The sequence below is a fragment of the Peromyscus leucopus genome, chromosome 17, assembly GCF_004664715.2.
Source record: "Peromyscus leucopus breed LL Stock chromosome 17, UCI_PerLeu_2.1, whole genome shotgun sequence".
Taxonomy (NCBI): domain Eukaryota; kingdom Metazoa; phylum Chordata; class Mammalia; order Rodentia; family Cricetidae; genus Peromyscus; species Peromyscus leucopus.
The window spans coordinates 46,062,755-46,087,258 of record NC_051077.1 but is presented as its reverse complement, the minus strand read 5'-3'; the positions used below and the strand labels follow the sequence as shown (position 1 = coordinate 46,087,258).

The 24,504-nt window shown below is 36.0% G+C and overlaps 1 protein-coding gene and 1 pseudogene across 1 annotated transcript in view; one reads left to right on the top strand and one right to left on the bottom strand.

Moving 5' to 3' along the window:
* Spock3 (SPARC (osteonectin), cwcv and kazal like domains proteoglycan 3) overlaps window positions 1-24,504 on the bottom strand; it is a 355,708-nt gene that overhangs the window by 70,154 nt on the left and 261,050 nt on the right.
* Window positions 21,162-21,701, top strand: LOC114701094 (annotated as a pseudogene).

Here is a 24,504-nt window from a genome sequence, read left to right as displayed (position 1 = left end):
TGTGGGAATAAGGAGAAATAGAGGGCTAGGGAAGTTACCAGGGATCCACAAGGATGACCTCACCTTAGATTACTGGCAATAGTCGAGAGGGTGCCTGAACTGGTCTACTCCGGTAATCAGATTGGTGAACACCCTAACTGTCATCATAGGGCCCTCATCCAGTGAATGATGGAAGCAGATGCAGAGATCCATGGCCAAGGTGCCTGAGCAAGCTCCAGGAGTCCAATTGATGAGAGGGAGGAAGGATTCTTTGAGCAAGGGACATTGAGATCGTGATGGAAAAAACATAGAGAGACAACCAGCCAAACTAGTGCAAACACGTGAACTGTGGACCAATAGCTGTGGAGCCCCCATGGGACTGAACTAGGCCCTCAGGGTAAGCGAGAGAATTGTTTAGAGGACCCCCAGGCAGTAGGATTGGAATCCATCCCTGGTGTATGAGCAGGCTCTTTGGAGCCCAGTGCCTATGGTAGGACAGCTTGCACAGCCTTGGTGCAGGGAGGAGGGGCTTGGACCTACCTCCACTGATTGTACCAGGCTCTGCTGACTCCCTATGGGAGACTTTGCCTTGGAGGAGGTGGGACTGGGGAGTTAGGTTGAGGAGGAAGGCTGGGGGGCAGTAGGAGGGAGGAGAGGGGATCTGTGGTTGGTATGTAAAATAAACAGATAAAAAATAATTTCTTAATAATAATAAAAAAGAAAGGAGCACAAACATGTTAGTATTAGCAGAAGAAAGAAGTCATCATGAATTTTTCAGCTTCAGAAAAATAAATAGATAATAAATAAACAAATATTATTTGGGGCAGGAGAGATAGTTCAGTGAGCAAAGGCACTTGCTTCACCAGCCGGAAAACCTGAATTCCATTCCTGCGACACGTGAAGATGAAAAAAGAGAACCTATTCCCCTAAACATGTCCTCCTGTCTTCCATGCATACACTATGGCAGTCACCCACGCACAGACATCACACAATAACAACAATAACAGAATAATAAATAAAATATATTAGTTTTTAAAGCTATGGTCTCATATAGCCCAAAGAAGCCTGGAGTGCATTATATTCATTGGTCTTGAACTCTAATCCTCTCCTTAAACTGCCTTAGTTGGGTATTTCTTTTGCAGGCTAATGACATAATTAAATAAAATTTCCTGAGATATTGTTCACATTGGGATCATATATTTCCTAATATTATGAAAGACTTTACTTCACTAGAATTGAAATTCTGCAGGAAGTCAGCATTGTTGCTCTGCTAAAGAGTATTTTCATATTATACTGAGAAGAATGCTGTGCAGAGCAAGCAGAAATAATATTCATTATGCAATGGCAATCCTTACTGCTGATTATCCTCCTCATGCTGTCTTGAGCATTTGGAGAAAGCAGAGTAACTCTAGATGAAATTAAACCATAGTTAAAGAAGAGTGTTACAGATTTCCTTTTGAATAGGAATCACGTTTATTTTTTTCTTGTCCTTTTTAAACACCATGAAATCTGAATTTTCAGTACGATTTTAATGATCAAAACCAATTATCCCTTTGTAGCAGTTAAGCTTAAGAAAAACTGATTAGGCAGACATTCCTTTATAGTTTCAGAGCAGATAAATAGAATAACAAAAACAATGTCTACACTCAGTGTAACTCATATGTCAATAATACAGTGATTATACAGAATAGCATTAGGAGCATTTTATTACCTGAATTTTGTGAACATGTCACAAAACCACTAAGATCAGGCCTGGAAGGTATCTGATTTATAATCTAAAATAAAATCATAATTGAGTTTCCTAAAGATTATACACTACTGTTCTTAAAATTAATTCAGACTAGTGAATAGCTGAGTTCACATGGTAAACACAGCAGTGTCAATACTCTAGCAGATACAAGAGAGGCTACATTGATTTCATTAACTATCCTTTGAACTAGTGGCAACTGAAATGCAGACACACAACTGTTTTTTTTTTTTTATTAAGACATTTTTTATTCATTCCACATACTAACCACAGATTTCTCCCTCATCCCTCCTCTCGCTCCTCCCCAGCCCTCTCCCCATTCATCCCTCATCCCCTCCTCTGAAAAGATATGGCCTCCCATGGAAAGTCAGCAAAGCCTAGTACATTTAGCTCAGGGAGGTCCAAGCCCCTCCCCCTGCATCAAGGCTGTCCAAGGTGTCCCACCATAGGCAATATGCTCCAAAAAAATCTTACACACACACACACACACACACACACACACACTAATTTTACACACACACAAGTTTTCAATTAGGTAAAAAATATTAACATATTTTTAAATTAAAGATTTATTTTTTTTTGTTATGGGAGTGTGTCTGTGTAAGGGTATGTGTATGTAAGTGCATTTGCCCAAAGAGGCCAGAGGTATCTGGCCTATTTGGATCTGAGAGTCTAAATGTTTGTGAGCTCCCAAGTGTGGGTGCTGGAAATCCAACACAAGTCCTCTACAAAACTAGTATATGCTGTCAATTGCTGAGCCATCTCTCTAGCTGGTAGTTGATAAGTTTTGTATTGCTAGTTACTTACAAGAGATTTGAATGCAGAAAATCTTTGATAAATTGCTTCTTCAAATGAGCACAGCATGGACAGCCCTGTTTTGACTAAGGAAGGAGTTGAAGAACATGCACTTCACATTTGAGGAGACAGAGAGAGACAGGATAAACTACTGATGTTCTATTTTGGCTGTCATGGTATGCCAATTCTCTTTTTTTTTTTTTTTTTGGCTACAGAGTGATGCTTTGAAATGCCCTAAGACATAAAGTATAACATAGGAAAATGGTCAATAAAAGGCCTTGGCTTTCTCATTTGAACTGCTTGGGAGGCTGCCACATGCCTTGAGTGCTCTGGCTGAACACTACATGAAGCAAACACTTGACATAAAACACAGCTAGGTGAACAGAAGAAACTCAGCACTGATCTCTCCTATATGCACTAACTGAGAATGTGTAGACTTGCCCTGCCCCACTTTAGTGCTTAGGTGGGAGCAGCTTGTACCAGGGAGCATAGATGGGATTCTTGAAGCCAGTGTATTTGCTAGGGAAGAAGACACATGCAGAGTGTCACTTCCCCTCTGTGCTGCTACATGTCACTAATGGAGCTGATGTGCTGTGCTGCTACATCAATCCTGTCACTATCATTTCTTGCTAAAGAATTTCCAACAGGTGAAGTAAAATATATTGCTAGTCACACTTCAACATTTACAAAATTATAATCAGGATTAGACTATTCACTGACACACTGATTAGTTGTTTGGTTTTGGGGACTCACTAAAACACAGAGGAAGCTACTATTTTACATTTTTTTAAAGTTCATGTGAACACAAATGTAGAATTTTCTCCACTTTGTTCCACATCTCCTAAGTCTTCGTTACCTTATTCTCTAGTCCTGTAAATTTGTCTTCTTTAGCTATCACAAGTAAACAGAATGATAGGACATTTCCTTTTTACAACTGGCTCATTTCACTTAGCACAATTCATTCAAAATTCATCCATAATGAACCACGTGTCTGAAATCTTGTTCTTATTCAGATGGATGATCTTATCTGACATTTAAACATTCATACTATGTGAGACAAAATATCACTCAACAGCTATCTGAATTATTTTTACATTTAAGCCATTGGAAATAATACGACTATGAACATGGATATACTAATATTTTATTATCAGTTTTGTACTAATGCATGTGAAATCACAGAATCATATAATAATTTATGCTATTTTTAAGAATTGCCACATTCATTTGTATCCTATCTCCATTTTTTAAGAGTTTCAACTTCGGCTGGGTGGTGGTGGCGCACGCCTTTAATCCCAGCACTCGGGAGGCAGAGGCAGGTGGATCTCTGTGAGCTCGAGGCCAGCCTGTACTACCAAGTGAGTCCCAGGAAAGGCACAAAGCTACACAGAGAAACCCAGTCTTGAAAAACCAAAAAAAAAAAAAAAAAAGAGTTTCAACTTCTCCATATCCTTTCCATACCTGTTGTCTTTTACTGACAGTAGCTACACGAATGTTTGTAATTAGTCATATTTTAATAATAGTAACTATATTTGCATGAGATTAACAGTTTCAGTAGTAAACCTCATGACATGTTTTGCAGTTATACCATTGTCTTCAAATTAGCGCACCTTTACATTTAACACATTAGCTATTTATTTTCTTTATGTTTTGCAACATTTTTCTAGGTAGTACAAAGTATTTCTATATTTAGTTAAACTAATTACTTCTTATGTGAATTAAAAAAAATCTTTCCTCAAAATATATGTTTCCATATTTAATACACACACAAACACAATGACCCCAAACACACAGACACATAGAGACAGAGAGGAATGTTTGTCTTAGTCTCTTATTAACTACTCTGATTTGTCTATTAGTTATCTCAATTCTGCACCTTGTATGTACGAGGAAACCATCAGAATCATCTGCAAAAGGATTATGAAGTAAATACTCAGATCATGTCCTGAGGTCTTGAATTACAGCTTTAGGAGAATATCTGGGAATTCCAAATGCCTAACAGTGTTCCTCATGGTGCTATCCTCATTGGCTAGTGCCCAGCTTTCTAAACTACAGATTGTGCTCTACATGGGATCATATAAATGAATATGGGGTTTGCAAAAATTTGCCAACACTAAAACATTTTACATGTAGCAGCCAGAAATTAATCCAAGTTCAAATGGGCCGTGAATTTGAGGTGTTCCTGCCGGGCTCACCTATGATGCATTCTGCAATATTAGTACACTGTCAGTTCTGAACAGACAGTGTTCACTTCGAATTCTGCATGAACTCATACTGTGCATGGCTATTGAATAGTGCTGGGAACACCCTGACTCAGGGTTTCAAGACCTCTGTAGTTTTATGAATCTCAATCTTTATAGTCTACTATACAAAATATTTTCTCTTTTAGAAACTTAAGGTTTTAAGAAAAAAATCAAAGACATTTAATATTTTACTATAATAATTCCTCAGTGTATAACTATCAAATTAGTATACATTTTAATTTTATTTTGTTATATTTGATTTAAAATTGCTGTTTGGCTTTAAACTGTTGCTAACTTGAGCTTCATGAAACATAAAGTGAATTTTGACTGTGATTAGGCTAGAATTTCCAATAATTTTTTTCATATGTCTTTATTCAACTAAAATATAAATATAAATATATAAATATAATATAAATATAAATATATATATTTATAAATATATAAATATAAATATATAAATATAAATATAAAATATAAATCTTTTTACATGCCTCATATTCTCACAACATGTTCCAATTCCAATTCATGGAGACACCTCTTCTTTGACCATTGCTGTTACATACACATCTAAAAAAACAGATGTATATAAGCTGGGCGGTGGTGGCGCACACCTTTAATCCCAGCACTCGGGAGGCAGAGGCAGGTGGATCTCTGTGAGTTCGAGGCCAGCCTGGGCTACCAAGTGAGTTCCAGGAAAGGTGCAAAGCTACACAGAGAAACCCTGTCTCAAAAAAACAAAACAAAACAAAAAACAAAAAACAAAAAAAAAAAAAAAAAAGATGGCGGAGACAAGCAGACGCAGGTAGGCCTGTGGCAGCGGCCCGCGGAGGTAGATGGGTCTGGCGGCAGCGACCGACAGGGACATTTAGGCCCGGCGGTAGCCGGCCGAGACATTCAGGCCCAGCGGCGGCCCACAGAGGTGGACAGGCCCTGCGGCAGAGATAAGCAGACAGAGGTGGACGGGCCCAGCGGTGGCGGCCGACAGAGACATTCAGGCCCGGCGGCGGCGGCCCACAGAAGTAGACAGGCCACTGGGCGAAAACGGGCGGACGCAGGTGGGTCTGCGGCGGCGACTCGCGAAGGTGGAGGGGCCTGGTGGCAGCGGCCTACAGGGACATACAGGCCCAGCGGCTACCGGCAGAGACATACACGCCTGGTGGCAGTTCGCAGAGGTGGATGGGCCCGGCAGCAGTGACGGGCAGGGGTAGGTAGGCCCGCGGTGGCAGCCTGCAGAGACACACAGGCCCGTTGGCCGCCCGCAGAGGCAGACAGACCCAGCAGCAGCTGACAGGGACATACTGGCCCTGCGGCAGAGACAAGTGGACCCAGGTGGGCCTGTGGCGGCGGGCCACAGGGGTGGACAGGCCCGGGGACAGAGAGGGGCGGACGCAGCTTGGAACGGGGATGCCCCTAGCCCCAACACTTGGGGAAGAGGTTATCTCCGTGGGTCAGAACCAGGGCGAGTCTGGGCACTCCGTTTGGGGACAACCCAGGGCCCAACTGCTGATCCTGTGAAACCCAACAACTTGGAGGTGTTGGTGAGACTACCCTGCTCAGCTGAAACCCATCTGGGAGAGGATTCAGATGCCTACAGTTGGAAGTCTGAAGAAACAAGATCAGCTGAGGAGTTGACAAATGAACAAAACGTGACCTGGGAACACAGAAGAAGGCGCTACCCAGCCACTAAACCAGATCACCAGAATCATAAGTATATAATTCACCGCTGAAATCAGCTGTCCCTGAAGAAACAGCCCAATAGCACCAATTTAACCAAGAACCCCTACTAAACCAAGACTAAAAATTAGAACGAGAGGCACTCTCAGACACAGACACCACCTGCACCGCACAGAGGAAAAGATGAGTAGACGCCAGTGCAAAAATACAGGCAACAACATAAAGACCTATATGGCAACATCAGAACCTAGTGATTCTATACCTGCAAGACCTAAACATACCATGACAGAAGAAACAGAAGAGATCAACCCTAAAAATGACTTTAAGAAGATGATAGAGGCCCTTAAAGAAGAAATAAAACATTCCCTCAATGAGGAAATAAAAACTTTCCTTAAAGAAGAAATGAAAAACTACCTTAAAGAGGAAATAAAAACTTTCCTTAAAGAGGAAATGAAACACTCTCTTAAAGAGGAAATAAGAACTTCCCTTAAAGAGGAAATGAAAAACTCCATTAAAGAGGAAATAAAAAACTCCCTTAAAGAAATGGAAGAAAAAACGAACAAAAAATGGGAAGAAATCAAATCAAGCCAAGAAAAAGTAATTAAACAGATGAAAGAAACATTCCAAGATCTGAAAAATGAATTTGAGACAATAAAGAAAACACATGCTGAGGGAATGCTGGAAATAGAAATCCTGACAAAACGAACAGGAACTATAGAAACAAGCATAACCAACCGATTGCAAGAGATGGAACAGAGAATCTCTGACACTGAAGACATGATAGAGAAAATAGATTCGTCAGTCAAAGAAAATACTAAAGACAAAAAAGTCGTAACACAAAACGTCCAGGAAATTTGGGACACCATGAAAAGACCAAACCTAAGAATAATAGGGATAGAAGAAGGAGAAGAATACCAACTCAACGGCACAGAAAATATATTCAACAAAATCATAGAAGAAAACTTTCCTAACCTAAAGAAAGAAATACCTATGAAGATACAAGAAGCTTACAGAACACCGAATAGGCTGGATCCAAAAAAAAAGTCCCCTCGCCACATAATAATCAAAACACTAAACACACAGAACAAAGAAAAAATATTAAGAGCCGCAAAGGAAAAAGACCAAGTAACATATAAAGGTAAACCCATCAGAATAACACCAGACTACTCAATAGAGACTATGAAAGCGAGAAGATCATGGACAAATCTCATGCAGACACTAAGAGACCACGGATGCCAACCCAGACTATTATACCCAGCAAAACTCTTAATCACCATAGGCGGAATAAACAAAATATTCCAGGATAAAACCAGATTTAATCAATACCTGTCTACAAACCTAGCCCTACAGAAAGCACTAGAAGGGAAAATTCAACCCAAAGAAGCTAAACACATCCATGAAAAATCAAGCAATAGATAATCCCACACCAACATACACCACAGAAGAAACAAGCTGGCATAGCTATCCTAATATCTAGAGAAAAAGGATGTTTCAAAAGAGAAGAAGTCTTGTGGCAATGCCTCAGTGGTCCAGGTAACTACCAGAACTCAGAAAAGTTGGTTGAATTTGGGATTGACTGGGAGGCCAAAGATTTAAAAACAGAAGATTCTCTCAAGACATAAGTTGTGTGATAATAGTGTGGTTTGTGAGTGTGAATGAGAATTTGTAAATGTTGAATTCTAGGCTTCGACAATCATTGTCAGTGCAGATTAAGCTGCAAGTATTTATGTTCTAAAACTTAAATTATAAAGCTAGTTACGTCTTTCTAACAACTAGTTTTAATGTTCATGAGCATATTTTACCTACATTACTTTTTCAGGATGTTGAGAAAGCACAGGCTGGAGGCTGGGGGCTAGATGGTTTTGAGGAAGAGGTCTTGGTGGACTCTTTCATAGAGCAAAGGGAAGCAATGCCTTCTGGGAAACGAGCTAAGTTTTAATCTAGTCTTTAAGATTAGAAGTCAAAAACAAAAATATCAAGGAAAGGAAAACTTAATTGATCTTTGAAGTATTGTTATGTGGAATTGAGTGGAACTTTTGAGGCCTTTCTTCCAGAAAACAAGGACTTGGTTGTCAGGCCTATATTAGGCCTAAACCTTGGTGCCATGTAGTTGTACTTAAATCATTTCAATGGAAGGTGTCTTAGTGATTGGATCTTCTAGTGCAGTTTAGAGTTCTTCCATTTGAAAAATGTGATATTTACATGGATTGTTTGAATCTTGTTTTCTAGTCCCTCCCCATCACCACCCTCATAATCTGAAGGTAGATTTTTCTCTTGATAAAGGAACAAAAAAGGTGAACATCTTGTTTGTAAATAGGTATCTAGTAACTAGTGGTAAACTTGAAATGGTAGAATTCTTTAAAGCCTAATTCTAGGTAGCCTTAAGAAAATGTATCTTAATTATTTTTGAACCTGTATTCACCTTGTTTTTTTCAAATATCTTAAGTTATATTTTCTTTTTCAGAGCTGCTTCTTATTTGGGGCTACTTTTTTTTTTTAATTGGGGCGTAATTCATAAAAGGGTATATTGTTTTGATGAGACTTTTTACAACTATGGCTGGATGTCTTTCTTTAGTCTTCCAAGAAGGGCCATTTTACTTTTTTAGAGTTACTTTTTAAAGTCATGAGGTCAACAACTTGGACTACTATGCATGTAAGCGCTAATGCAAATTAAAGCCCAAGTTGACCTCCAGCAACAGTTCATTCTATGTTGACAGTGAGAGAACACTTTGCCTGTTAGGATACTGTTACTCGTGGACTGAAATGCTGAAAAAACCCCTCCCCCTATTTTGTTTTTTGCAAAAATCAAGGTATATTCTAGGGTTTCCTGGTTGACCTCAACAGATAAACTGAGATGATAGTCTTAGATCAGAAATGATCTGAATGTAGATTTACAGTCTACGTGTACAGCTGGCTAAGTGAGATCGCTTTCACAGTTCTGCATGTATCCCATCGGCTCCCCATTAGTCACTGAACTCTTAAAACTGGTATTGTAACATTATCACAATGTTTTGCGCCAATTTTATAAACTTTACAGTACAATATGTGTTCCTTTTCTGAGGCAAACCAAAGGTATATTTCTCAAGGTTCTGCTGCTATCAGCAGCGTTGATGGAGGATTTTTTATACATTTGTAATAGATAGGAATAAACCAGAAAAAAGAAGAAAAAAAAAGTGGTGGAGGAAAAGGTGAACACTGCAAGAATACTCAAAAGGGCTGAGAGTTGCAAACGCCAAGAATGGCTTTGCATAGTAAATGGAATAGAACAGCTCTGAACTATAGCTTACTTTTCCTGGTTTGGTCTGACAGAATGATTGAATGCTTTTGTACAAAAATCAGAGCCTTAAAAACAAAGATTTGGTGAGATTGTAAAATGGTGTGCCACTTTGGCAAAACAGTTTGGTGGTTGGTCAAAATGCAAAACATTGTTACTCTGTTACTCAACAATTCTACCCTTAGGAATATATCCTCAAACTACTGAAAATGTGCACCTATGAAACATGTACATGAAGGTTTACAGCAGTGTGTTGCTAATAGTAAAAAAGTTAAAACAACTCAAATAGCTATCAAATACTGGAGAGAAATAAAATGTGGCTTATTCATACAATGGAATATTATTAAGACATAAAAATGAATGAGAAACTGACAGATTAAATGACTTTGGTGAACCTTCATAATTTCATTTGTAGATCTTTCCATTTCTAACTTATAAATACATTTGGGATTATAAATTATAAATGTACTGCCTCCTGTCAACATTGTATACTTCTATTTGATGATTTCTGTGTCAAACATTATATGGAAATGTTTCCAAGTATTTTCTGTATTAACTGTGAATGAATAGAACAAAATAAATTGCCTGTGATGAAAAAAAAAAAAAAAAAAAAGATGTGTAAATCCAACCTCTTGAATCTGTTAAGTGTAGCTTGCATGTCTATGTTCTAGGACTGACTACTTAGTATTAGAATATCAATCAGGGGACTCATCCCTGGGGAAGACTAAGTTTCCATCTCTTAGCTGTTGTTCATTGCTTGTAAGTCTTTATCTAAAATGATCCTGAATATACTTTTCTAATTATATATTTCATATTTATGACAAAGGGTATATTCAGCATTGACCTTCAAATAATCAAAGTATTTAATCAACTTTGAAAATGCTCCACATACTACAGTACCAAATATATAGCCAAAGTTTAATTTTAATATAAAAGTAAAAAACTTTGATCTCATTAGAATGAAATTTTGATTTTTTTTCTTGAGCAGATGGCAATATTATAGTTACAAAAACAGTTTTCCTAAGGTAATTTTATAACATATTATCAGTTAATATTTGATTTTCATATTCATTTTATCAACTTATATATCTGGGATTGTAACAGGCCCTCAGATCTTAACACAATTGATGCCATGATGGAAGTCCCATTCTGGCCTTAGAGCCCAGAAACACTTGTCAAAATGACAACGAGGACCTAATCAATCAAAGTCCACAGTTCTGGCAAAGTTCCTACACATGCTAACTTTACTCTTTGGCTTCTGTGGTCCTGTTTCCAGCTATCTGTTCTTGATAACTGAGATGTGTCAAACCAGGATGTGCTTTTGTTCTTCAAAGCTTATCCTAAGAAAGGCTCTATAGCACTTGGGTCTTGATCACGTGGTAGGGTTGCCAGAAAGCAAGTAAATACTTTCTACTGGCTTGAAGTCATGTCCAGGTGGTCTTTTCTAGTGGAAGATCTCATAAAATCTCTTGACAAACATAGGGTTGTGATGGAAAGATTTTTAGAAAACCTGTTCTAGAAAACACAGTGACAGCAATTTTAAGACAAAGGTACAAAGACTTACCAAACGTGTGTAAATGCTTGTTAAAAGGTGATGTGGCCCCTATCATGTCAATGGAGATTAGCTGATTTGAACACATATGCATGCTGTGGGTCATTTTTCTTCAGTAGTGCAAATTTGTAATCCTACATGTCAGTGGTTATATTCCTTCACCTGCAGCATCATCCAGATACAAGGCATGTGAAGGCCATCATGACAGTGGCAGAGGCTGAGATTAACAATCAGCCATGATTCTTGCTCTAAACGATTAAATTAATGTTTATGTAGAAGAAGCATCCTGTAATACAGAATTTTGACAGTTTAGCTTCTCTTTGCTGCTTTTACAGGTCATCCATTTGATCCCAGTTCCTCTACTCAGTAAGTCATCAAGGGCTACACTGAATAATCAAAGAAATAAGATCCATAACACTGCCTTAGGATCAGTATCCATGTGTAGAATCCATGCTAGTGGGTAGAGAAGCAAGTTCCAAATGGGGAGCATCATTTAGAGGACTAAGAGGCTTGACCAGAGACCCTTATGGAATCTTTATGATTTATTTATTACTTTCTTCTGTCTGTACAAAACCTAGGGTTTTCCCCTCATCCAGTATCAAGTCTCAAGTGTGTTATGGAGTCAAATTTTTCTAAGCACTTTCTGATCTTTCCTGTAACTAAGTTAAACTTCACAGAACATTTAAAAGTTGTATTTGAATAACTGATATGTCATTTTTTTAAAGATTTATTTATTTATCATGTATACAGAGGAGGGCACCAGATCTCATTACAGATGGTTGTGAGCCACCATGTGGTTGCTGGGAATTGAACTCAGGACCTCTGGAAGAGCAGTCGGTGCTCTTAACCTCTGAGCCATCTCTCCAGCCCAAGTATACTTTTTATATACAGAGGAAGAAATATGGAAGTTGTCTGCTTGAGAGGCTAGTCAAAGTCTTTCAGGGAATTATTTTACATTATCAATTTTCAGGTTTTGTGAAAGCAGAATGGCATAATATATCTATCTGATTATACAGCAGAAAAAAGCTCACATGCCTCTGTAGCATGGACAGAATACCTGTGTATGAAGGCCTTTGAAGAGGTTTGTCCCATTACACTGATGGGTCACTCTAGAACCAATTAAATGTCAAATGGTCATTGAGAAAATAGTGTTTGCATATTCTATTTAGGAGTTAGGGATAGTCCTCCAGCCCTTCTCAGATTTTTGAATACTTACTGCTAAGATTTTATAGGTTCTTGGCTGGTGTAGTCCTCATAGGTCTATTTTCATATGTGCTCTTGGATATATGGGAAATGCTGGTTCTAGCTAACCCATCTTCTGAATTTGGACATAAATTAGTCTGTATCTTCATATGCCACTGATGTTTTTACTTCATATGTTTGTTTTACCTGAGAATTCTTAGGTAAGATAAAAAAAAAATCTATAATTTTATTAAAACTATATCTGCCAACATTAACAAGCATACAATAGCAGTTTTAAATATATAAAAGTACATATATATTTCAAAAATACATATAATAAAAGGAAAATGAAATTACTTGCACATATTGTATATTTAATATAAAGAAAATGCTTATATAGAAATGTAATTACTTAAATTGAAAAGAGTGAATTAAAATTTTAGGAAACAGAAAATAAGATCATCATATAATTAGAAAACATAATTATAAAGAAACTAAACAAAACATATGACATCATTCTGTTCATGCTCACTGTTCCTTTTCATTTTAGGTATATATAAAGATATATTCAAACAACATATACTTATGTGTGTGTGTTTTCTAGGTTATATATTTAATATCAGGTCTTTTACTCAACAAGTCAGTATACACACACACACACACACACACACAGAGGGGAGTATCTCAGTTTTTACATAGATGAAAGAAAAACATTGGCATTATTTCTGATGTTCTGATGGATATTTACATGGTTGCTTTATTTATTTTATGGAAGCAATTTTTTGCCATAAAGACAATGTTAGTCTAAAAACTGTATAAAATTAAATTGTTAGTAATTAATTGCAAAGCAAGCAGCTAATGTTGGGTAAACAATAGCTATAATAGACCATGAAATGTGGCTATTTTTCATGCTGTAATTTTAATTAAAATTTTTTATAGCCTTGAGGTTTTAATATAATTACATCATTTTGCCTTTCTCCTCCCCACTCTAAACTCTCTAATATACCCCCTTGATCTTTTTCTCCAATTTATGCTTTTTTTCTCATTAATTGTTGCTACCTACATATATGTCTATGAATATTTTTTCACATAAAACTGGAATTTTAAAACTTGTTATCAGAATTGAATATATCACTCTGTGGTTGGCTTACTGTCCTTTCAATTAGATCAACTCATCTCAGACTTAGGTAGGACTGAGGAGTCCGTTCATCCCACAGCTTCTTTGTAGTCTTGGGAGATTGAAAACCTCAACATCATATTGAATTCCTTTCTAGTAGTTTACTTCACATTTTCAATGGGTTATTGTGTTAGTTATTTGTTTAATTGCTGCAAAAAAACACCCAACAATTGCAATATAATGGAATAAGCTTTGTTTTGTTTCATAGTTTAAGGATATAATCCATCACGGAAGTCTTGGAGACAGGAACTTAAAGCAGCTGGTCCCATTGTATTAAAATTCACCCTTTGTCAACTCTACACCAAAACACATTACTTTCTAACCACATCCTTTCACCCCCTTACCCCATAGAGTCATGACTAGCTCATAAAGCAAAATACATTGAGTCTAACATAAAAAATATCCAAAGTATTTAACAATTCCATGCTGTTCATTTTAATCTCATTTTATGCTCATATGCCAATGATAAGCTTTGTTTGGAAAATAGTGACCCAGAATTAAATAAAATGTTACATATTGGAAGAATTTACCCATTATAAAAGGGGAAACAGTCATCTTAGAGTTCTTCATTAGAAAGAAATAGTGTAAAGGAACATTTTTATATTGTTAGTAACTATAGAGTCCTTGTAACTATAAGATGGTTTAATAAAACTTCAATTCTTCCACAGGGTAGCAATGAAGGAGTGCTAGATTGCCTAGTGTTTTCACATATGAGCAATATAAATGTGTTATCTGAAGTATGGATCAAATGAAGAAAACCTACTGTCAATGGGAAGATCATGCTTTAATGAATACACTGTTTTTTTACTTTGCAGGGATGATGTTATTTTATTTATAATGTTTTCTTTCATAAGTTATCAAAAGTGAATTCCTTTTTCCCTGTAGTGGAGGTTTTTTACAAAGACAATCATATCACTAATGGGAAATATAGCACTTTTTTATAAATAAAAATGACTGGGAGAGAGAGAATGCCCTTAAGTAGCTAAAGAAATTACTATAGACGAAAATATTAAATAGAAGATTTAAGCAATAGGCAATTTATCAGTTTTCAAGTGCAAGCCATGTGAAATATTAGAATGAAAGTATAGTTAACAATTTTCCCATGTTCTGCCTGGTCCCTCAGCCGCTCAGAACAAAGTAAGAACACAGAGGCTTATATTACTTACAGACTGTATGGCCTAATGGCTCAGGCTTCTTGCTAGTTAGCTCTTATAACTAAACCAATTTCTATTAATCTATAAGTTGCAATGAGGCTGTGGCTTACTGATACTTTCACAATAAGACACATTTGCTCCTGGTGGTACCAATTTATTTCAGAGAGGAGGATGGGCATTGAAGACACTCCATATGGAGTTTATTTTCTGCTTGGCAAAAATAGCTGGTGTTATGTTGTATAAACTGGAAATGCAGGACCCATAGAAACTGACCACTGAATTTGCCAAAATGGGGCAAAATGGTTCTTCAGGTTCCTCCTTTACAGAGGAGACTGCCAAATGTTCTACAGGACACAGGGAGGAGCGAATAGACATCTCTAGGCTTATTGACTGAAGGTGGATGCCCCAACGGTACAGAGGAACTTTGGATGACAGTTGAGGGAAGTAGCTGTCTCTGTCATTTCCAGAATTTTGAAAGTTGCTTACAATGTTTTTCCTGTTTACTGAGGTAATATTTTATCTTTCTGGGGTCTTTGATGTAGTTGAACACTAGATGTTTATATAGATTTCCTTAGTCATGATAAAAAATAAATTAGATATGAAACTTTAGACTCACTGATATCTCTAGCTTCTTTATTTCCCTGTTTATTCATCCTCTGTTTACTATGATATTTGATTTTTTTAAATCTTGTCTTAGACTCACGTATATAAGATAGATAATTTTCTTTAATTTTGCCAAATACAAATAGACTAGATATTATAACTCTAATTCTTGCTTGATAACTGTTTTATTATATATAATTTTACTATGTTAAAGTTAAAATGATCCTTTTTTATTAGATAGAAAGGGGGAAGTGCTGTTGGATGTCTTTCTGTATGCTATGAATATGTGTTGCTCTGATTGGTTGATAAATAAAGCCATTTTGATTATGGCAAGTCAGGTTATAGCTAGGTGTGAGACTGAAGAGAGATAGGAAGAAGAAAGGCAGAGACAGAGGAGACACAATCCTGCTCTTCGGGGAGCAGCATGTAATGGTACACAGGTAAGGCCATGGAACATGTGTCGACATATAGAATATTAGAAATGGGCTGAGTTTTAGTATAATAGCTAGCTAGCAAGAAGCTTGAGCCATAGGCCATGGCCTTACAGTTCATAATTAATATAAGCCTCTGCAAGTTTATTTGGGTCTGAGTGTTTGTGGGACTGGGCAGGACACAGGAAAACTTCAAGCTACATGAAAGCTTCAATGGTCTGGCTGTATCCTAGCACAGACATAAGCCATCTCTATCCACTGTGTCCACACAGTGTTACTTACCCTCCTGTTGGTCAATCTGCAGCTTTTGTATGCATCAAATAAAATATGGAACACCATGTCACAGTTCTTGTGTTCATGTAACCTTTATGTTAGTAACTTAAAGTTATGCTCTAATACCCATAATAATATTCAGTTACTTTCAGGTCATCCTGTAAGCACTGTATCATTCCCCATCAAAAATACAAAGAAGAGTGAATATAGTACAATGGACACTCCAATAGTCATGCTTTTTAACACAATATACTGCTAAGCCTTTCCCACTTGATTATTAATCATGAGTTTAATTTCTTATCCATAATTAATTAATTAAACCTTCTTATACATGAGACTGTAGAAGAAACACAAAATATACATAAGGTTCAATATCACCTATTATCTCAAGTATTCAGGGTTCAGTGACTTGAACTGAGGACATGAAGTTTGATGGTCATGAATCAGGAGAGAGGTAAACACTGGCGCAAACACTCCTCATTGCCACTTACAAGTGATAGTTTTGAGAAGTATAGAAGAAGAAATTTGAGGCTTCTGTTACCTCCCTCACATGGGATGTAGCCACACACCCATAGTCACATATATTCACAACTTAATGCATACAGTAGATAAAGTTCAATGATTTGCATTGATTCTCTTGTAAGCTTTTTTTTTTTTTTTCTATAGCTTGTTGACTCTGAGAAAGTATAAGTTCTGGATTAAAACTTTTTGATATCATTTTACATATTTATTTTAATACAAAGTCTATTAAGTGGTAATAATAGATTCCCTTTCCCTTAGCAAATTGTTGTAAATGCTCATTATTTCTTACCCTAAGAAAGAAAGCCATTTGGGTTCATCCTGATTCATTGTTCACCAGGAACAAACAGAATTTTTCCAAGTGATAAATGTGGTAAGAAATGTATTTATTTGGAGTGAATCTGTTCCATACAGTTCAATTATTGAAAGCCGAATGATAAAATCAAGTGACTGCATAAGAAAAGATCTTGAAGGTATCTGTCACATCATGAAGAAAGACATTCTATCAAGTGATTTAAGTGAAAGTATCCAGGCAATCCATCCATTTATTTTTTCTGAGAGCCCTCTACTGGAAACACTGAGGCCATTTTCAGTGAGGGACACTTCAGTTCAAGCAAATCCTATTTTCTTGACTTTCTCTTTAAAATTCTAGGTCAGTACTTCCTCAATTGACAAAAGAATACATTTCAATGCATGTTTGTGTAGTATGTAAAGATTGAAATGCATAGTAATTTCTTTATTAATTAAATTAAATTAAATACTTTTCCTTGGTAGTGGAGGGGCTAGGGAAGGTCAGATGCTTGCTTCTTGGAGGATGGTGTAGTCCCTTGCAAGGAAAACTGGCTTTTGAACTCAAGATACTCACTGAGTACTTTTTATGCTGATAGAATTTTGCAGTACAATGGAAACTCTTACTGCAATAGAAACTCCAGGGAAGCCTGTGCAAATAATGCATTTGCCAACAGCTGTAAAGTTGCTACAGAATGCACTTGCCCTGGGATTCTCATGGCATTCTTCCCTTCGTATTCCATGAAATAATAGCTTGTTTACACACCTGTGAGTTTGCTGGCTCCACTTCTGCAATTCCCAAATAGTGTTTTGTCTCATTTTCTGTAGATACTGATATTGTGTTCCTTAGCTAACTTGAACGATGTCATTTTTTTTCAATAGATATTTAGCTACATGAGATTATGTTTGCACCTTGATTCTGTTCATCTGCAGCAACTTCACCCCCCCCAACTGTGTGTAAATTCAGGAGTTCAAATAGAAAGTAGGTTAGAATTGGATAAGGTTTCTTCACAGTCAGAAATAGAAGACAAGAAATGGGCATGGTGATTAAATTTAGAGGAGAGCAGGAGGGGGGTGCTTCCTACTTCATGCATTTAATACATCTTAATGTCTTGGGATATTTGAAAATAACCAAATTAGAAGTCATACAAAGGGAGAGGATATAACTGTCACAAAATAAGATGTCAAAATCCTACCAACTAAATTTGATGTAGCAAACTAAGTAGATTTAAAAATGAAAAGATTAAAAATTTCAAGGTCAGGTGCTCAGACACAAATGATATAACATTAAAGAAAATAATCAGACTAATTATAAATTAGATGGGGCATATGCTAGGTTTATCATTTTATAGTACAAGAACTTCAAATTTTATATCTGTGAAATTCTTCTCATATAATCATTAGGTATGGTTAAATTGTACTAATCACAGTACTGATCCAATCTTTAACTTCTTGGGTGTTCATTTACAGATTCTGTAACATGCTATTAATGTTACTGTTGCCCAAATCATCTTGAGGATTTGATAATACCTTTTTAAAACCTGTTCCAACACATAAATCAGGTAAGCATATAGTGAACCAGAATGCTTCTCTTTTTAATAGATGTGTGTGTGTGTGTGTGTGTGTGTTTGTGTGTGTATGTGTGTGTGTGTGTGTGTGTGTGTGTGAGACGTATGAATAGGTTGCTGTGGATGACAGAAAAGGGTATCAGATGCCTTGGCAAAGATGGGTGCTCGGAGCCTTGCTCATCATCTGAAGGCAAAGTTACTCTCTTAATTCCTGAGCATTTCTCCAGCCCTGAGAATATTTCTTTTAAAAGCTCTCTATATTCATCCTGATCCTACCATATGGCTTCTTATGTTGACCTCAAAGCATCACTAGTACTATTTACAAATAGTCCTCCTTAATTGCATATTTTTTTTACAATTAGAACTATGCTTTGCATATTTATGTAGCTAAGTATTAGACATACAAATTAGATTTATTTTACATTCCGCAGGGAGAATTATTCAATTTATAAGAAATACTTGGATATTTTTCTTTTGGTACACAAAACTTCAATGTGTAATTTTATTTTCATGTTACCTAACTAAATTTCTCAAGCACAAAGGTGTACAATGTACTACAATTTTTCATGCAACTGTAGGTCCACAAACAACAGAGGTGAGTAACCACAGACTGAAACCGCAGAAATGTTGGGCCCTTTCACTCCTAATTGACTTCTGGCATTTTGTCAAACTGATATAAAGCTGATGTACTTTAATGACTTCCAATTTATCAGGCAGTAGTTTCCCCCCTAGATTCTTATGCCATTGCATTTCCATTCCAAACAGTGACTGTTAAGCGACCTTTTTCTTGTTTGTATTATGAAAATTCTAAACATAAGCTCGTAAGTAATAACACCATGTCAAAAAGATGTTCCAGGATTTTGAGGCCAGTCAGTCATGGAATTTTTATTAACACTACACTCTGTCCATTGTGTTTTACTGCATGCCAAGCCTGGATATTATTATCTCACTCTTGTTCCCATCTGAAGTCTTAATCATTAAAACTTATTTCTCTGTTAAAATGTGTTTATTACACACAATCCTGAGCTTTGCAATATGTATAGAAGCCAACAATGCAGTTCTCAGTTGTGCTGGGCCTATTGAACAGTTAAGATGGATTGAAGGAATAAGGGTTTATATGAGTAGATGCCCAATTACTAGGGTGATGATAGCAGGAATATTGCATAAGTCCTGGAAATCAGAAGCAGCAAAATGCCAAGGTGCCATTTTAAAAAGGGAAGCCACTTTTTATGATCTTAACATATATCAGAAGCCCATTCTAATAACGCTATGTCTTATTCCATAATGAAAAATGCCTCTTAACAGCCATGGATTGTACGGGTACAACTGTTTTTGTTTTGTTTTTCTTTTTCTTGAGTCAACACTGATGTTGGGGTGGGCTTTTCAGTGATGTAGTTACTATACTCATCCACATTCCTGTAAGTAATCTAAGTAAACTCCTTGGTTCACAGAGACAAACTTGTTGGAAATTGTTTCATTGGTCTGTGGTCAATGTACCATATTGGGTGAGCAAACATTTTCAGATTTCCCAGGAAAGTCAAGAAGATCCTTGGTGAAGTTAGTAAAATTTGAATGAAATTTGTAGAAAATGTTTTAATGAATTAAATGATGTCCTATGAGAAACTAGCACCTACACTCATTTCAAGTTCTCTGTCCCTGACCTTCTAGATAAAAAATAACATGGTAATAATGAAGTGATGATTATAATAGTAATGTCACACACATATATATATATATATATATATATATATATATATATATATATGAGTCCACAGTCCTTACTTCTTAATTCTCTCAAATGAATGAGAAATGTAAGAGGAGAGAGTTAAATGCTGCTTAAAAAAAAAGTAATCGGTCTTTTAATCTATAAATATGGCACAACTCTTTGATCCACTACAGTACAAAGGGTTTCTAACTGGCTAGGCTTAAACTCTTTGATTATTATAGAAGAACTACCATTACTTGTTTATAAAAGATATCCCTCACATTCATAAGGGCACTTCAAGAAAAATACCATAATTACAGAAAAAGTTGTATGGCTAAGAGGTAAAGAAATTACTGATTAAAGACGTGCACTAAATAATCTTAAACATTAATTAAAAGTAATTGCTTAATAATTTCAATGATAAAATAATGAATGCTATAGGCTAATGTCAAGGCAAACAAAAAGCAGAATGGTTAAATTTTAGACATGGTATAAAATTTAATATTAGACACATAAATTGTCAAAAGTGTTATAGTATCTTTAATGGTGATATCAACAATCTTAAATATATATATGTATATATATATATATATATATATATATATATGTATGTATGAACAGAGAAGCAAAACATCTTTTCACTTAACATAAAGTCTTTCTGTACTTAAGGTTGTTGATACACATACATATATTTACATTTTATTTATTATATATGGTATAATTAGTTTTGAAGTAAACGAATAAATAACATTGTTGAAAAAATAATTTGTAGAGTTAAATGGCTTCATTTTAATTTCAGTTTGTGTTTAAAAAGATAGTTTCTGCCTTCCTCCTTCCTGTCTGGTGCTCATCTGCTATTAAACCCCTCAAAAGTGTATGGTCAATATAAACACAATAACCAATGGCCATCTGAATTGTGACTGGCTCACTGATATTTCCAGAAAAAATTAGAGATCACTATTCCAATATAAGCTTCAGCTTCCTGCTTGCTTTGAAAATGCTTGATATAAAGGCTTGGCCTGCGTATGTTGTGGAGTGGGCTGCAAAGGACCCATAGGGCTTCTTTACAACAGTCAACGTTTTCCTTATGCCACTGTTTCTAGCTAGTGCTGTACTGTCCTGGAAATTGGCTGAGATGATGGAAGCCAGAGAGAAGGAGCAAAAGAAGAAACAAAAATGTCAAGAAAACACTGCAAAAGCTGAACAACTAAAAATGGATTGAAGATGAACAGACTGTGCAAATAGAGAATAATTATCTCGAAAATTCCACAGCTTTGGAAGGACTCACTAAGGCTTCAGTCAATTTCGTAATAGTATTATATAGTAAATTAAATCTGACCGTATAGAAGAGTTATGTTCTCACCTAAATATTGTAGTAATTTTTAGGTTTAGAAATAGAAGTTTGTTGGAACCCACTAACAGTTATTTGAGTTAGCAGTTACCATACAGCTGGAGCATACATAATGTGAAAGTTCAAAACTCAAAACACTGTTAATTCTTACACCAATGTTCAGACCTGATGCCAAGAGTGGAAAATCCGACACCCTATTTTGTGATAGGTTGCAGTCAAAATATAGGTGCACTCAAAATGTATAAAAATTATCATCAAGCCATGAGAAATATAAATTAACCTTGTGTTTGGATTTGTATCCCATCCTCAAGGTATTATAAAATTCTCTAAAATCTGAAAAATAAAAATAAAACATTACTGGTCCCAAGCATTTGTCTGCTTAATCTGTAGTGACAGTTCTTTAAACTGACAGTCATTTGCCATTTTGGAGCTTAATGCACTCGGGTAAAAAACATCATGTAGAAAAAAAATGGTTTTGGACTATGAATCCTGTTTAAATGTTAGTTTAAAATGGGGTTCAGTTCCAGACAGATATTAGAAATGTAAGAGAACTACCTTCTGAGGTGAAAAGTTTACTTTGGCTTAAAAAAAGATAAAGTATTTATCACTATTTTAAAATCATTGCTTATTTTTTGGAATAGAAGCGTTACTGACTTCCTCAAAGGAAAATTTTATTAATGATTATGGCTATTTGCATTCTTATGACTTTAGCCTTTAACACAGCTGGCAATTATTAAGACATTTCTTCAGTTTAAAACCTCATTTTATATAGGTGTCTCATTATCTTGACCATGGATATATCTTTTGTACGCTGTCACTTTCTTAAATGAATTGCTAAGAAGGGTGACATGACTTAAAGCCAGCAGTAAAAACACCACGTGCTTTTGAAACCTTGGGTTCCATTTTTTTCTTGCTCTCACTAGGACTGTGAAATAGTTCATGTCACCAGATAATTTGTTGATCGCATAGACACTACTTCTGTTTATATTCTGTTTGTAACTAATATGGCAGTAATGTCCTGTGACTCTTTTCTCATACAGGATCAAAGTGAAAATTAAAATTTCAAATTTATGAAGTCATACTTTAATTTAAATCAATAAAGGTGTAAATTTAGAAAATTTTTCATGAGTGTAACAGTGATGGCAGGATCTGCAATAAAATGGCTAAAGTATAAAAGCAGGAACCTTTCAGTGGCAAAACAGACTGGAGAGACTATTAAACCTGGCTTTTCTGCATGCATGGTCCAGTAACTTTATTCACTACAATATTTAACTGCTTGTTAATGTTTTCTGTACTTCTAATAATGAATTTTAAGTTACAGTAATTGTCAAACAGTCTTACTAAAAATGAAACTAAATGTCGAAATAAATTTGATACGTTTTTATAAAGAAAAAAGAAGATAAAAGAGCCAACTTCAATCATCATGCCGCTCATGTTTTGTGATTTTGCTACTATGCTTCTCTGGCTTGTTTTTGCTGCTAAAGGTAAATAAGTAAATTCTAGAAATAAAAAAAATATGAATTAAATCTTATATTGAATATCATCTACAATTTCCTGGGGTAATAAGTTAACATTTCTTAAAGCTGACACTTAGATATTCTCAGGGGAATGTTCACAATATTCAAGTGTATATCTGAAAATGAATCTCAGAAATCTCAGGTTCCTCTGGGAAACAGTAATCTACTTCTAATGCTATTCATCCTTTTATCTGCTCAGAAGTCAGAAATAAGACAAAGTTGCAGAAACTGCCAAGCTTTGCCACTAGGGTTCCATTTCTTCAATAACACAAGGCAAATACAAGACAGCGGGTATATTCTGTTATCTCCCTATAAATCCTGAACAAGCACGTACTAAACACAAATAGATTGTCTCTGACCAGATTGTATGCAGTATCCCACCATGATCTCACTTCCTATGCTATGATGCCCTGACATGATTTTAAGTCTACTTATGTACACTTTTAATATAATCTATCTTTTGAATAAGTAGACTAATATTCTTAAATAAAGTTTTTGGAGAATTGTGTTCTATGAAAACTCAATTAAAAATTTCAAATTTAGTTAGAGAAGAAACTGAGTGGGTGTCTCATTAATCATTCAGAAAGTCATAATTTTGCTACTCTGCTAATGGACCCAGCTCTCTGGGGCTCAACCGATGAAGGCTTGGCTGAGTGTTAGGGTGGGGGTGTCTATGGGACTATCGTGCCAAATCAGCAGGAATTGTGATGGGGCAGTGTTGTTCATCTTACAAAATGCAAATTGCTGGTATTTCATGATGTTATGTTAAAGCAATCAGTGTTAAACTCATCCCAAATTAAATACTGAAGTCTGCAATTAGTAACTATGAGACCCTTGGAGCAAACCATAATGTTATAATCCTTGACATTTCCTTTTCTTGTTTAGAGTTATCAACCAAAGCTCTAGTATAAATTGTTTACACATTTGTGCTGACAGAAAACCTAAGTCAGAAAGTGAGAACATTAAATGTATAACATAATATGCAATATTTCGAAGAAAGAAAAGGCCAACATGTTTCTTTTCCCTTCTTTTATAAAACATGTTTTTATTTTTATTTATATTCATGAGTGTGTGTGTGTGTGTATGTGTGTGTGTGTGTGTGTGTGCATTGTTGTAACTGTGTACCACATGTCTGTGTGTCCTCATGGAGACAAGCAGTGGAAGCTGGAGCTCCAGGCTGTTGTGAGCTATAAGACATAGGTGCTGCGAGCTGAAGTCTGGTCCTCTGGAAGAGGAGCACATGCTTTTAACTGTGGAGCCATCTTCCCTTCTTTCCATTCTTACTTTTTATGTTGTATGACTGCATTGTCCTTTTTTCAAATGATCATTAATTGTCATTATATTCTGGTAATTGGAGGTAATAACTAATGATCCTTTCATACTTGTTGGGTAATTTATGTTGTAAATATATTTTGCATGACTTCTGGTTTCAGCTCCAAGATATGCAGTCATTCTTCAGGTATATGTATGTG